At 26.3% G+C, this 15,961-nt stretch overlaps 1 protein-coding gene across 3 annotated transcripts in view; it reads left to right on the plus strand.

The window, feature by feature from the left end:
- Positions 1 to 422: 422 nt before the first annotated feature.
- The window catches only part of LOC107451019 (uncharacterized), a 227,555-nt gene continuing 212,016 nt past the window's right edge, over positions 423 to 15,961 (plus strand). For 2 of the 3 annotated variants that reach the window (XM_016066980.4, XM_071187638.2), the window contains exon 1: positions 432 to 623. The gene's annotated coding sequence lies outside the window, so the exon portion shown is untranslated. Of the gene's footprint in view, positions 624 to 15,961 lie in introns of all 3 variants that reach the window. The other variant, XM_071187637.2, reaches the window with a different exon arrangement.

The following is a 15,961-nucleotide window of genomic DNA, read 5'->3' on the forward strand; positions in this document are numbered from 1 at the left end:
TAATTTATTACATAAATCAAGCTTTTATACTTTTTTGTTCGTTTAACCGAGAACGTAAATAAGTGTAACGTAAGTTAAAAACATAGGATACATAAGATTGCACATATTTCGCAATTTTCCTTTATATAAAATAAATTTAGAAGAATTGGATTCTAATTTTCTTTTCAAAAACAATATTTCAAAGAAAAGAAGAAAGAAAGAAAAATGTTCGATGCCATAAAATATAAGATTTTCTTTCCTGCTAATAAATCCTTTTCCCTGAATCAGGGCACTAATGAAAGCCAAGTTAACTCATGTTACTTTAACTCAGAATGTCAAGATGATTTCACAAAATAATTTTAAGAGCAAAATAAGTGTTGAAGCGCATTACCGGAAGTGACCTAGAAATCACGTGGGTGGGATCAAGGAAGTGACGTTGTCTCATCCCCGATGCGGCTGTTTGATCAGACGACGCTTGCCCGCACATCGCTACAGGTAATATTTTAATGAAATAGTATTCAGAACCCGGACAGGAAGGTCCTAGGAAAAACCGGACAAAGTATTTTTGCATTTTTTTTCCTCCACGATTCAAAATAGATCTTGCAAGTTTTGACAGTCGTAAGCGAATAGCGGGTGTTTTCCCGGTAAGTCGTTTAAGTTTGTCATGCTTGTATATCAAAACATTTCTTTTTTATTAAGGAATGCAAAAATGTAAACAAAACCGAAGTTAAGTTCTAATTACGAATGATTTTTAGTTTGTATTCAGCCGGTTATTTTGCCTAAGTAAATTGTGAGAAGAATATTACCGGTCAGTTTACTTACAAATTAACAAGAGTTTCTACATTTTCCGGGACGAAAATTAAGCCATATGGCACGTGATTTTCGAGTTGGACAGAAATGATATTTGTTTTCTAAAAACAAGGAAACTGTAGTTTTGTATTTTGTGACGCAAAAGTAATTTTAACGCTATAATAGGGCTTCTAATCAAATAATAAGATTTTGAATTTTAAAACAACAAAATTAGAATCTCAAAAGTTTATTTTTATTAAAAAAGTTTATTTAATATCGATATTTATAAGAATAGTGTGTTCTTTTTTGGTTTTTTAAGCAAGTTTTTCGTTGATAATAATTTTAACATCTATTGAAAGTCTCGCCTAATATAGTATTTTAGAAACATGTGGAAAAGAAATAAAATATAAAATTAAGGAAAAAAGAAGAAATTTTTTTTTTTAAAACTTGCACAAAAGGCCAACATGCCAAAATTCATTTTGCATTCACTGAGTGAAAAAGAATGGTCAAAACTACAAGAATAACGTAAAATTTTCTGTGTCTCTGGCTCTATGATAACACTAAAATGCAAGTCAGATTTTACCGAAGATCTTTGATTAAGAATTTCGGTAAAATTGAGAATAAAATATGGTTCTATTACCATGCTGTTTGATAGTAAATGCGGTAGTTTTATGATACTTTAAAACATGGTATGAAAATCATTTATTCGGTAAAATTTACTTTTCAGTTTTCTATTTCTACTAAATGTGTGGTAATAAGAATTATAATTTTAAAAATTAGTATTTCCAGTAGATCATTGCTATACGAACGGAAAAATTACCAAATGAAGGGTTTAAATACCGTAAATTTAGGTTTTATTACTGGAATTATGGTTTTCATAAACCAGAAATGTTATTTATCATACAAGAAAAGTAATTTTACTAGAATTCATTTTTCTGAGGGGAAATGTGTCATATAATAATAGTTCAACATTATGCATGCAGTGCACTTAATTTTTGTTTCAATTTTGTTTTCTTTTCTTTTGTTTAATCTTTGTTTCACCATTCTTTCATACGAATGGCTTTTTCCTATTATCTAATATTATTCTATCCTATGATTAATTATGTAAAATTAAAAAGCCAGAGAATTACTGTAGTATAACATGAAAAATTATTGAAAAGAAGCAAATTGAAAGTTATTTTATATATTTAATGGTTTTAGGTAAATTAGTTGATCTTGTCAATATGTAGTCACTAACATTTAAAAAGTGTAGACTTATTAAATCAGTTCATGTAGAACGAAATGTTTTAACTTTTCATTCTTGATTTCAAGTACCAAAGTATTTTTATTAAATTAAAAGTATTTCATTGAAACCTAAATTGAAAACTTAGTTTTTCAATTTAGACGAGAATTGATTTGTTGATTGTAAAAAATTACATTACTAAAAAAGCTTTCTATAAATATTTTTAAAATCCTGCAATTATAAATTATCATGCCAAGTAACATAATGAATAAATAAAACATAATAGATACATTAGTTGTGAAAACCAATAATTATTATTGTTTTAAAAGAATCGAAAAAGGCATTTTAAAATAATTTTAAGAAATATGATTTTTCTTCCGTTATTTTTCATGGTATTGTGTCATTTAATTATTTATTTAATAAATAGTGTAATTTTTTATTTATTTAATAAATATTCAAAATTTGTAAAATGTTGAGACTTTGAAAAATTAACATTTTTAAACTTTTGTCTAACTCAACAGATAACGTTACTATGCTTTATTATGATTAGCCACTTTTAAGTTATTTTGAATTAAATTATTCATTCTTCAATTCATCTTCATCACAATTTGCTATTCGCATTAAAAATGTTCAGAAACTATTTTCTACTTAAAATATTTCATTTTTTCTCTTTTTTTTTACTTTTTTAAAATATTATGTATCAAAACTGGAAACTAATTTTTCAAATCGTTCCAAATGCACTAAACTTATTCATAAATTAATAAAGTCAACGGCGAAAAAATTTCCTTCTTAAAAAGTAATATGAGCTTATATTTATGACTTATAGTTCGCATGAAATTATAGTTCATCTTATAGTTCATCTATTACGCGCTATATTCTATAATTACGCGCAATATATATTCCTTGTTTATATTTTCGTGTAATTTTTCTTTAAATTTTCTACTCATATAGCTCTAATACTTGTTTAAATTTTTGCTTTTAATGTATATATTTATAATAAGTTCTCAATTTTAGATGATTATATATTCCTTTCTTCTTTCACATATTAACTAATTTATTACTGTTATGTATTAAAGTAATTGATTATCGTTTGTGCTAATCAAGAGGAAAAGGAAGGAGGAAAAAAATGCATAAAACATGAAAAGGAATTTTTTGCGCGTTTAAATAATAAATGGACACCTTTCTATGAATCATTTTCAATTTTCTGTCATTGTAAATATTATAGATATTTTAAACTGTTTCACATAAAATATTGAACTATTGTATGTTTGTAAAAACTTCTTACAGTGTATGCTGTCGTTATAATACAGGTTCAATTAATTATAATTTATGCAATACCATAAATAATTATAATACCGTTCAAATTTGCTGCAATCGTAATAGGGTGTTATGTTAAACTATGTTATTGTACTTTTTAAAATTGGTTACACTATACTATGGTTTAAGTAAACGAAAAAAAGTTCAATTTAACATATTCTTATTAAGATTATCTCAGGTTTTCAGCTAACTATTGTTTAAAGTACCCACATTGAGATTCTTCGTTGAATCAGTTATTAAAAGATTTAAAATTATTTCATATTTCTTATAACTTTCATTTAAAAATAGAATTCAATATAGAAAATATAGAAATATAGAAAAATATAGTTTGATTTGTGTTCTTCCCCCGCACAGAGTGAAAAAAAGTATGGTCAAAACACTAGAATACTGTAAAATTTCCCGATTTTCCTTCTGGCTCTAGGGGAATGCCAAAAGCTCGGTAGTTTTTTACAGTAGCACTTTGGAAATGATTTTTGTAAAATTAATATGGTTTTATAATATGTGGTAAAATTTGGTAAATGTGATAAAATTTTGCGATTTTATTTCTATAACTTAGATCATGGCATAAAAACCATTTATTTGGTTAAATATACTTTCCAGTTTTGCATTTTTTACTAAAAGTGTGTAAATAAGAACTATAAATTTGATAAAAGAATTTCTGGTCAACCGTTTACAACGAACATAAAAAGTATCAAATCAATGGTTTAAATACTATATAGTTTTTTTTTAATAACCAGAACTTTGTTTTTTAACCAGATATGTCATAACCATACAGAACTTAATTTTACCAGAATTGGTTTTTTTGTGCAGTTATTTTTTTTAAAGAATGACTTAGTAAATTTAATGAAAAATATTTTATAAAAAATCATACAGTATTTATAAATAAATTATAGCAAATGCACTTATTATGTTTTAGATTTTGTAATGTTTTTTTTGTATTTAAAATATTGTTAGATATAGTTTTTTTAATAATAATCAAACTGTGTTTTATTTCAATGAGATTGCATTTGAAAATATAAGCGACTATTTCCATTTTAGGAAATTTAAAAAAAATTATGCGGAAATATTTTGCTAAAAGATTTCATAAAATAATCAGAGACCCAATGAATGGAAACAAACAACAACTGTGATGATCAGTTTATTGTTCTTTGATTCTGTTGTTTTAAAACATTTAAGTTAAAAGCTTGAACTGCTTAAAATATATCTTAGATAAAAGCACAAATGATTTAAAATAAAGCTTAGTTTCACATGAATATTTTGGTGACTAACTGGTTTTTCCTACTCTAATCAAAATAAAGGAAAAACAATTCTTAAAAAAATTGTGAAATGTTTGCGTGTTACTTGTCACGCTTTTAATAAAGAGCATCGTGCTAAATCTCAGACAGCATACATCATTGAACTGTTGAGTTAGTCACACCTGTTGCTCCTCGCCAAATGTTGTCCTTAGAAAAAGAAATTATTATACATATGGTTAGAAATCAACATATGATAAAAAATTTCGTTGAAATGTCAGGAAACTTTAGAATAAACAGATCTTATAGTTTATGTGTTAAAATTTCAAGGATAAACTGGTTCAAATACTCCCTTCATGAAAATATTAATAGAATGAGAAGTGCTTTCTATAGATATAATTTTTATGCCCCAGATTTTATCTTCAAAATAAGTTTTACAAAATTTCCTTTCATAAAATAAAGTGAAATAGCAATGTCACAGTGATTCTTAGTCAATTAGAAAGCTGTATTATTTATTCATATAAATGAAAAGCGTTCGAATGTAGCTTCATGGAATTGTAATAAACGTAGTAACTTAAATTGTTTTTCATATTAAAGTATTTAAAAATTAGATAATTTGTTAAAGTTTTTAAGAATTTAAAAAAGGAAAAACCAAAGAAAGTTAAATGGAAAATTCTGAAAGAGGTTCGGATTTGTTCATCGAACTATAGATTGTCATTTGTTTAGAAACTTCAGATTCTATAAAAGTTTTCGAATTTAACTCTGTAAAAATTTACTCTGTAAAAATTTACCCCATGAAATTAAAATAAAAAGTACTGACACCCTGAATGCAACATTCATAGAATCGAATTTACCATAAGCGTTTATGCCATAACCTTTAAAGAGAAAAATTATAATTCAAAACTAAAAAATAGACAAAAAATATTAGACCTTTCACTGTGAACAAAATTCAACTTATTGAGTTACGGCATTAATCCAATATTCTAAAATCTACTCAACTGCTATCTTCTTTTACTAATTATAACTGAAGGTTAAAGATCTAAAGCATTGTCTTAACGAAAATTAATGTTAGAACAGCATTGTTATATTTGATGCAAATACAAGTTTCATTTAAATTCACTGGTAGGAAATAACATCAATCTTAAGAAAACGTAAACATTTTATGAAATTATTTTAAGATTCGTGGTTTATTAACATAACTTGGCACATTTCATTCAATATTTTTTCTTCTTGCTCATGTTATTTTAGTAACATGCACAATTAACGTGCTTTTTCCTTTATACTTTTTGTGAAGAAATAACTCTCGACAGGGTTATTTCTGCACACTTTTTTTAAATTAGCGAAATAGTTTTAAAAATAGAGTTGTTTTAATTTCGTTTTGGTATGTATAAAACTATGTGAGGTAAAAGAAAAAACGAAACTGCTATAAATGAGTTTATCTCTACTTTCAGCAATAATTTTTAAAGAGTGGCAAGCAGTTTGGTCCCTTTGATAAAATTTTATAGGAGTTTCTTAAACATTTCGAATATTTAAAAAACTAATAATTTATAAAATTCAAATAATATCTATTATTTCTTAAAATTTTGCTAAATTATAGCTGTTTTTCTTCTATATATCAGGTATTAAATTGTGCTCTCCATAAATGCTTTATTTCCGGCTTAACTGATCATAAGGTTTTTCTTTCTTTCCAAAACTGGTTTCAAAATTACAAACTTAGCCTTTTTAATTCTTATGCAGAACAAAATGATATAAAAGATAGCAATTACAAAAATGAATTTTAAAATTTACATATTACTGGAGCACTTTAAACTGAGATGTTGCACCGTTATCTTAAAGCAAAAATATTGCCGTTATGTTTTCGTAAAGAAACACGTTAAAATTAGATCTCAAAGTTTACTTAGACATTTCATTTGTTTTCTCACTTCCGAATACGTTTAAAACAGTTCTGAAAAGAAAATGTTGGGAATGTCATTATTACACGTTACTTAGCTTTGTACCTAACTGCAGAATTTTTAGTTCAGCTCCGTAATCAAATCATTTCGTCGGAGAAAAAAAAACTCTACTCGTATTCTTCTTTCTGTTTAATCTTGTTCGTTCCACTCCATTATTTTGATATATAACACATTTGCATCACTTGTGAGGGAAGTGGATAAAATCTACATAATATTGATTAACGAAATAATGTTCCCTGCAGGACATTTTTACAGCATCGAATATTCTTAAGAAGGATCACCGTGTTTCTTAAGGCTTGTTTTCTCTAAATATTTAAGCACAGTAAAACTCTGGCGTCATATCTTATATTTATTAAAATTAGATTTTGAAACCATACGAAGTATTAAAATAGAGCATTACATGACTTGAAATTTATTTTCATAGGCGCTATTTCTTTAAAAATGAGAGCTTAAAACATGAAATTTAAAATAAAATAATGTCATTTACAAAATTGCTCGCTCAATAAATTGCGTTCTTTCTCATGGGACACATTTCTGATTTTTTTTATTTATGCATTGTCTTGAATTTTTTATGCTTTTGCAAGACGCCAAAAAAACTGCTCATGATTCTTTGATGAGTTATTTTTTAAATCTAAAAAATTAAAAGTGGAATAAGAGATTGCAGATTTTAATTGACGGTTAAGATTTTATGAGATTTAATAAGATTTTTATGATGTCTAAAATTTTTTCACAAAATAAACAAACTATACTTTTGAAACTGTCGTCTCCTAATCTTAAAATATCGAGCCATGGTGGCTCAGAGCGCTGGCCTCCCAGGCAGATGATCGAGGTTCGAATCCCAGTGGTGGCATGCTGGAATGAATTCTGTTCCCGGCTTGCGCCAACCATTGTGCTGACTTACAATATCGTCTGTGGTTGACATATCATGAGTGAGAATCCCCTTGCTATTGGGCTAACCTTGGGAGGTTTTCGGGGTTTTTTACTACACGTAACGCAAGTGCGAGTCCATCCGAAAGTTCTCCATGAAGGTTAATTTGTCCCAATGCTTTATCCAGTTTTCTTGACTTCCTGGTTGGGTTCAAAATGAGAAGGCTACGGAGTTGCCTTCTTTTATTTTTTATTTTGGAATTGAACATTGATAGTCATAAACTCAGAATTGGGACGGCTGTTCAACGCCAGTTATTAAATAAATTATGTACAATGCTGCGCTATTTTACATTTATGTTTCTGAAGCTGGGGAATAATTCTATACAATAAAAAAAAATCATTTATACCCCAGAAAGGTTTGTTTTTACAACTGTAATATTAACATAAATATTTTTATGAATTTTGGCTATTTCTATTTAATCGCTGCGCTGATAATTACTTTTAGGAAATAAGTGTGTGTTAGTCACATGATTGTTGGCTTAGGTGACTCGACTCATTATGAGGAAAAATCTACAATGACAAAGTATAGCATAATAAATCATGTGTTGATTTCGCGAAATATAAGGGTTGGAAAAAATAATGGAAACACTTTTAGACTAACACATTTTTTTCTCTTTCTCAAAAATTACTGGGAGAATTATTTTATAAATTTAGAAATATTTAGGTTATGCGATTTCTTATTTTTATCACTAAAGTTTAAGGCTCTTAGAATTTTGAGGGACCAACAAAAATTACAAACGGAAAATATTGTTTTATAACACACTATGCCAAAAAATGTGGCACAAAATTTCGTAACCGTAAATTAAATACTTAAGAAGATATGGACATTTTTATAAAAATTTATTTTTTTGTCTTGCGTTTTTTGCTATAACTTTAAAAATATTTTATAAAATTGAGCAAAATTTTAGGAGGATTTTGTAATTAATTACAAAATTAATGCTTTAAAATTGGAGAGAAATTTGCTTGAAACTGCGCAAGATATGAGTAATTAGAGTAGTTAATTTATACTGCGAATGCGCGGGAAAAATTGCAATTTTTTTTCATTTTGTAGTGAATTGTATTTGGCAACTAATAAAAAAAGTTTGATTTAATATCTTGAAAATTTAAAAAGTTTCAAGCAACTTTCTGAGTAGATTTCATAGTTTTTAAAAGAAAGCTCCAAATTATAAAGGGTTCTTTCTTAAGTTTCATTTCGTATTAATAAGCAAGATTTATTGAAATTGTCATCGGAATTGTTGGGGATCATCCCCCATAAAGGTATCTTTTCTTTTGCATGTTTTCTTTCCTTATACAATAATATTTCGGTATATGAACGTTTTTGTAAGGTATTTGTCTTTGTAATTCTTTGTCGATTGTTTTTGTAAGGATATTTAATTTTGTCTTATGCTTCAAAATAATATTTATAAAAAACCTTAACATTTTGAGTTTCTTTTAAAAAGTACAAAAACTACTTAGAAAATTGCTTGAAACTTTTCAAATTTCTTAGATATTCCAATCGGGTTTTATTCATTAGTTTCCAAATACGATTTACTAAATTATGAAAAATTATTAAAAAAAATGGTGTTCAGTTTTTAATGCGCATGCGTAGTATAAAATAACTACTTTAATTACTCATGTATTGCACAGTCTTCAATAATTTTTTTTTAAATTTGAAAGAAAAATTTTTGTAATTAATTTTAAATTTGTCCAAAAATTTTGTTCAATTTTAATGAATATTTTTAAAGTTATATTACAAAAACATAAAAGAAAAATTACATTAAGAAATTCCCATATTTTTATAAATATTTAATCTGGGTTTAAGAAAGTTTGTGCAGTTATTGCATATAATATCCAAAATAATTGCTAAAAATTACAAAATTATTGCTACATTTTTTGTATTAGAGTGATCAGAAGCATTGTTTTCCGTTTGTAATTTATTGTCGGTCTTTCAAACCTCTAAAAGCTTTAAAATTCATCGATAATTATTATAAATTGCATGATCTAGAGACTTCTATGTTTATAAAATGTTTCTTTGTGTATTTCTTGAGAAATACAAAAAAAAAATATGTCAGAATAGAAGCATATCCATTATTTGCCAACTCCCTGTGTTTTGTTTGTGTATTAATAATCTAGTACAATATTACGTGATTTTTAACCCTGAGAATTATTTCCGATTAAAATCTTGATTAGATATTTTGCTTCAAATTCAAAATAAGTAATGTAATTTTTTAAGTATGAAAAGGAATGCATTTCGGAGGAATATAAATATTTCACTTTATTTTTTTTCTAACAGTATATTTTATGATATTTATCTTACCTTTTATCTAATTTATTCAGTTTTAAATAAATTCTCCACCAAGATTAAAAAATAAAATATTTTGTATGTATAAAAAATATGAAATATGTTTGGCTCTAGAACTGTTTAATACAATCTCTGTTTAATACAAAAAAGGGAATAGGCTTTATTTTATTGTTAAGTAAAAAACAATTATTGTCGTTTTGTTAATTTTCCTCCTGCTTCGTGGACTTTGAAAAGGGGAAAATCATCGATTAAGTTGTGGTGTATTTACATTTTCCGTTAGTAACAAAACACTTTTATTTTTATGATCTACCTTTATTAATGTGACGAGAGGAAGATACAAATAAAGGAAAGTGATACATTATGAAGCTTACTCCCTCTAGAATGATAAAAAAGAAAAAGAAAAAAAAACGAGAAATTTATGCTTGGAAAAAAATGCAAAAACAACTTCTCTACTGAAGGGTTACAATTATTATGTTAGACATTTTGGAAACAAAATGCTTCCAACATTGTGATCATTTCTTCGAATAAATTGAGAAGGAAAAGAAGCAATTCGAGTTTTTTTCTTCAGCCATGTTCTTGGGTTTCTAGCTGTTTTCTTCAGATATATTTTTAAGAAACAGAGAATTCGTATAGGCATTTCCTCTCCGAGAAGACATTTGAGAAATAAACATTGCGAATATCTTAAATTTCCTCTCGAATGTAAAACCTAGAGTTGTCGCGAGCTGTTGTAAGATACCATGCGTATTAAATTTCGATTGTTGTTTCTACTTCAAGTTATTTGCGAATGTTTCATTTGAAGAAAGTAAAAAGAGAGAAAATTTGCATTCAGCCTTTATTTGATTCCTAAAATCTTCGGTAATGGGTTTATCTTTCCAAAAGCAATTTTCATTTCGACTAAAGTTTCAGAAATTTACTTTTGATTTCATGCTAGACAGAATTGGCAGAATTGATTTATTTGAATTTAGACATTTGTAATTTATGTAGACAGATTTTTTTTAAAAATTATGCACAAAGCACAATAAACTAATAATCTATTAATAATTGAACTACTGAGCATATTCGTTAATTATTGTTAGTATTACTTCGAATAGTAATAATAATATTAAAAATAATGGATTGTAACAATAATAATATGATTTGTTCGCGCTATTTATGCTTTGAAAATTTTGTTTATGCTCCACAGTTTTTAAAACTTACGATAAGCAGAAGAAAAAATTCAATCTTAAAAAAATTATTTGTTATTGTATGAAATAGAAATAATAAATAATAAAAATTAAAAAGAAGTATAGAAATTGTTTTTTAATGAATAGATGGAAATCGCACAGAGGATAACAAGTATGATCAAAACTACCAGAATATAGTAAAATTTACTGTGCTTCTGGCCAAATCAAAACACACCAAAACAAACCGACCTTTTACCGAAGCACTTCGGCAATGATTTTTGTAAAATTAGCAATAAAGTATGATTTAATTATGTAATAAAATTTGGTAAATCTGGTAAAATTTGGCAGTTTTTTCATGATACCTTAGAACTTGGCATGAAAACAGGGTTCTCACTGGTAGCAAAAGTGAGATATATCTAGATGTTTTAAACTATCAATAAATATTTAATTTAAAGAAAATGTATATCGGTGCAAAAAAATAACTCTAGAATTTCGTAATTCACGAATTAAATAATTTCGTAATTCACAAATAAAAGATAAATTTAGCCATTTTTCAATAATCTTGAGAAATCTTAGCTACCACTCATTTATTTTTTCCTGGTTGTAGGAACCCTCAAAAATCAGTTATTCGGTTAAATTTGCTCTTAAGTTTAGCATTTTTTTTTATTTGTGTGATAATAAGAAGTATAATTTTGAAAACCAGAATTTTTGATAAACCGGTACCATATGAACGGAAAAATTAACAAATAATGGTTTAAATACCGTATATTTTGGTTTTTAACACTTGAATTATGTTTTTTTTTCTTACCAGAAATATCTTACAATAATTATTTTACCATAATATTACCAGAAATACTTTACCATAGTTATTTTCTCGTCACTTAACTCGTAAGTTTTTATTTAACATAAAAAAAAGTTTTAAATATTATATCTTCGTCTATCCCAAAAATTTGTGAATACCTCCAATTAAATAAAGTAGATGGAAGAATATAGTTTACCTAGACCATTTATTCATCTCCTAAAACCTAATGTAACGGATTTATCCTTTACTAAAGTTCAGAAAAGCTCCCTAAATATTATGTGATCAGATTGAATTTGCTAATTTATTCTTAGATGGTTTTAATTTATTTAAGTAGTTCCATCTTGTTAACGTATACTATGCTTACTTATGCCTTACCTGCCCAGAAAGCTCTTTATTGTATTTTCTTTTCGTAAAAAATGAAAGTCATTTCTTATTAATAGGTAGCGACAAAAATGAATATTTTAACGGAGCTTCATGAATAAAAAATGATGAACAATTTTATGTCAAGACTTATTTTGCTGGTTGAAGTATCTTTTCATGTTTAAATTATAATCTGAAAAAAAAAATCTCAGTACATCTAAAAATTTCTTCAAATGTTTTGCATATTTTAAAGCTTCAGTTGATTTTAAGCTGAAACTAAAAGATCTGAAAGCAAATATTTGTGTTTCTTTCGTACATAAATTATTCTTCCTACAAATATATTCTGTAAAATGCTCCGGATAAAATTACGGTATAAAGTACCTACACTTTGGGTGTATCATCCGTGAAGTCCATTTTATCGTAAAATTTCTTTTTACGGTAAAATATTATATCGCAAATATTACAGTAATATCTATTTAATTAGAGTGATTCTGGGATTTTACGGTAATTATTACTGTGAAAATTATGGTGCATCATTTTTTTGTTCCGTGACATGCTCCGTTAAAATTGGATTTTGCGGTAAAAGGTTCCGGCACCTTGAGTGCCGGTACTTTTTATCGTAATTTTATCCGGAATTTCTTACAGAATAAAAATCTTTATAAAACGTAATATCCTGGGGTATTTCAAATAAGAATTATGACCTCATATTTCGTAATTATTATTATCACTTTGCATTTTTGAAGATAAAGATGATTTTGACAAAATTTCTACATACTCGTACTTTGACAATTTTATTGACTGGGAAATCCATATAATTAAGGAAAGAAAGTATCTAACAAAATTTTTAATGATGTGAATTCTTTCAAAAATCAAAATACTAATAAAAGTAATAATATAACTTGAAACAAATTTTTACTAAATAATTTAAATTAAGCGCATTTTAAATATAAATTAAAAAAACGCTGGGAAATAAATTCTTTTGTTTGTAATTACAAAGAAATATACTTTTTTAATCTATTATGTTTATGCATTTACTGAAGTTGATACCGTCCTTATAATATGAAATCGCAGCATTACCTTTTCTCTTGGTTGAATATCTTTTCATTTTAAACTTAAATGGTATTCATCCATTTTTAATCAATTTTAAATTTTTTAAAAAACTTCATATTTTCCATTTCAAACACACTGAAACGATATTTATTCTTAATTAATGCTTAAAAAATACCAATCTTCTAAGCATTTTGACTCAAAGCAAAACTGTAAGAAATAGTTTTTGCTAAGTGTTACTTAATCATTGAATAACTTATGGAAAAACCTGTTCCTTGTTGCAGGAAAACCGACATCTAACACCCACAGAGGTAAGGTAGAAAGAATTCCAATTTTCGTTATAATTTTTCAATTCGTTAAAAAAACTTTTTAAGTACTTTACTCTGCATTGTCTTCAAATTGGTACGATACAAATTTAAGAAATAGTCCCCTTGCTTTATTTGCTACAAAAACAAAAGTAAATTTAATATATTTTCTATGATAATACATTTTTATAGTTCCCCCTCTGAATAAATATAACAATATCCTATTTTTTCATAACTATTACAATTTTATAGCAAAACATCTTTTTTTAGTAAGCACTATGCAACAAGTACATATTTTTTACGACAGTTTCATTGCACTTTAGACCTAAAAACCTCATTTATTTTGGTGGAGTAAAATCACTTGAAAAACAAAAGCAATGCGGGTTCCTTATGGACAACATAAATACAAGCACTTAATGATTTTGTTATTTACTATTTCATAAGTTTTGTTATGATGAATATTTACCACTTTGCAAGTAAACAAGTCAATAAATGTTACAAGACTGCTTAAAGCCCGTGAAAAGAAAATGATTGGTATAAAATATTTTTATAGACGAGCTTTCTCACTGCCTTCGTAAGTGCCTTCTAACTGCTTTATATTTTAAATCTAAATTTCGTTAGTTGATAAAAAAATACGCGTCATAATCATATATGAAGCATTTATTTTTGAAAAGCGCTAGTACTGCAAAAAATGAGAATTTGGTTATGATAATGTTTCATATTTGTTCTGAATTTGCTAAACTCTTTCACACTTAGTGCAGTATGACTAAGATAACATTATAAGGTTATTACGTATTCTTGACAGTTACTATTCAATGCCACTTAGAAATTTTGCTGTATACTGTTAAAGTTAAGCTATAAGTTCAGAGTGATGATATTAGATATTTAGATATTAGATATTAGAAATGTTATTAGATATTAGAAATGTTAATGACATTTCTGGAAAAAAATCCTAATTTTGGTAATAAAAATAAAAATATACGGTATTGAATCATTTATTTGGCTATATTTCCGTTTATATAGTACTTTTTTTATCGGGAATTTTGCTTTTTAGATCAATAGTTCTTATTACCACGCATTTTGTAAGAAATAAAAAGATGAAAAAAATCTTACCGAATAAACGATATTTAGGCCATGTTCTATGGCATCATGAAAAAATTATCTAATTTTACCACATTTATTGAATTTTGTCTCATAATTTAAAACTATGTTTTATTATTAATTTTACCAAAATTATTAAAAAACGCTTCGGTAAAAATTACGGAACTTTTTTTGTTCCCATAGACCAAAAACACTTTAAATTTTACGATATTCTGATAAGTTTAACCATACCTTTTTTCAGAGTATTACATTAAACATCACAAATAAGACCAGAAACGTTATCAACAATTATAAATTCTGTGTTTTCTGCTTAGTTAATCTGGTATTCACAAAGTCAAAGAAATTTTAAAATCGCTTTCTTCAGAACACAGATTAATGATGAGATAGTGCGTATTAGTATGAAAAAGTTAATATTTTGTTTAGAACTCAGTAAAGCTTGTTTGAAGTAAGCCCTACATTTCCCAATCCCTAAAAATTTTGCAATTAAGATGCTATGTTATGATTTTACTTCTTTCCAACATTTTATGTTACATTTAATCTATACACCAAATAATTTTTGAAGAAAGGTTAATTATTAAGTCGTACTCCTTTTAAATGAGATAAATTTCCTTCTTTAAATATTTTGTTTTTGTTGAAATAGAATTAAAATGCAAATCAAAATTTTAATATGTGTGATTTGTATGTAACAATTTCCTGTGAGTTGATCTGATGCTTGTGAAAATCCTTCATTATTAAATTATACTAACTATAATTGTTCTAACTGTAATTATACTAACCAAAATTATACTAACTACAGTAATAGTAATATAAATATTTTATGTTACTTGAGAAGATGAATGAATTAAATAAGTCTTTTTAATTATATTTGCATGATAGGCAAACTAATATGGCGGAAAATAAATGTTTTCTATGGTTTAATATTTAATAGAAATATATTTAAAGCATTATTTGGAATTAAAACGTTTTTATCTCGTTTTTACTTTTCTTTCATACCACATTATTTATCTAAAGCGTAATTATAAACTTAAAATTTAGTGTAGTGTTTGAAAATTTATCCATGATGAAATAATCTGGAAAAATAAGAAGCTCTAGAAAAATAAGCCACTGCTCTCCCATCTAGAGGTTAAAAATAGTAATTTTAAACATTTAACTTTTTGATAAAACGAGGATAATTTATCTTCCTTTAATTTAAACAAATTGCTGCAGCAGAAATACGATCCTTCAAAAAAGAGTAATTGAAGTTAGAATATACTCAATTTGTATTTGTGAGCTATAAGAAAAAAATAATAAAAATTGATAAATTGAATTTTTGCGAAAATAATTTTGCGGAATTCTTCAGATAAATTAAAACATTTATCTAATTTTCATAAAAACTTACTTTATTAAATTTTAGATTTTGAAATTAGAAATAAATATCCCAGAACAATTTCCTAAAATGTTTATGCTTAGTTAATATTTTATTCCTAATTTTATCCTTAGTTAAA

Source organism: Parasteatoda tepidariorum, chromosome 11, assembly GCF_982258835.1.
Source record: "Parasteatoda tepidariorum strain Cologne lab strain chromosome 11, Ptep-v5.0, whole genome shotgun sequence".
Classification (NCBI taxonomy): domain Eukaryota; kingdom Metazoa; phylum Arthropoda; class Arachnida; order Araneae; family Theridiidae; genus Parasteatoda; species Parasteatoda tepidariorum.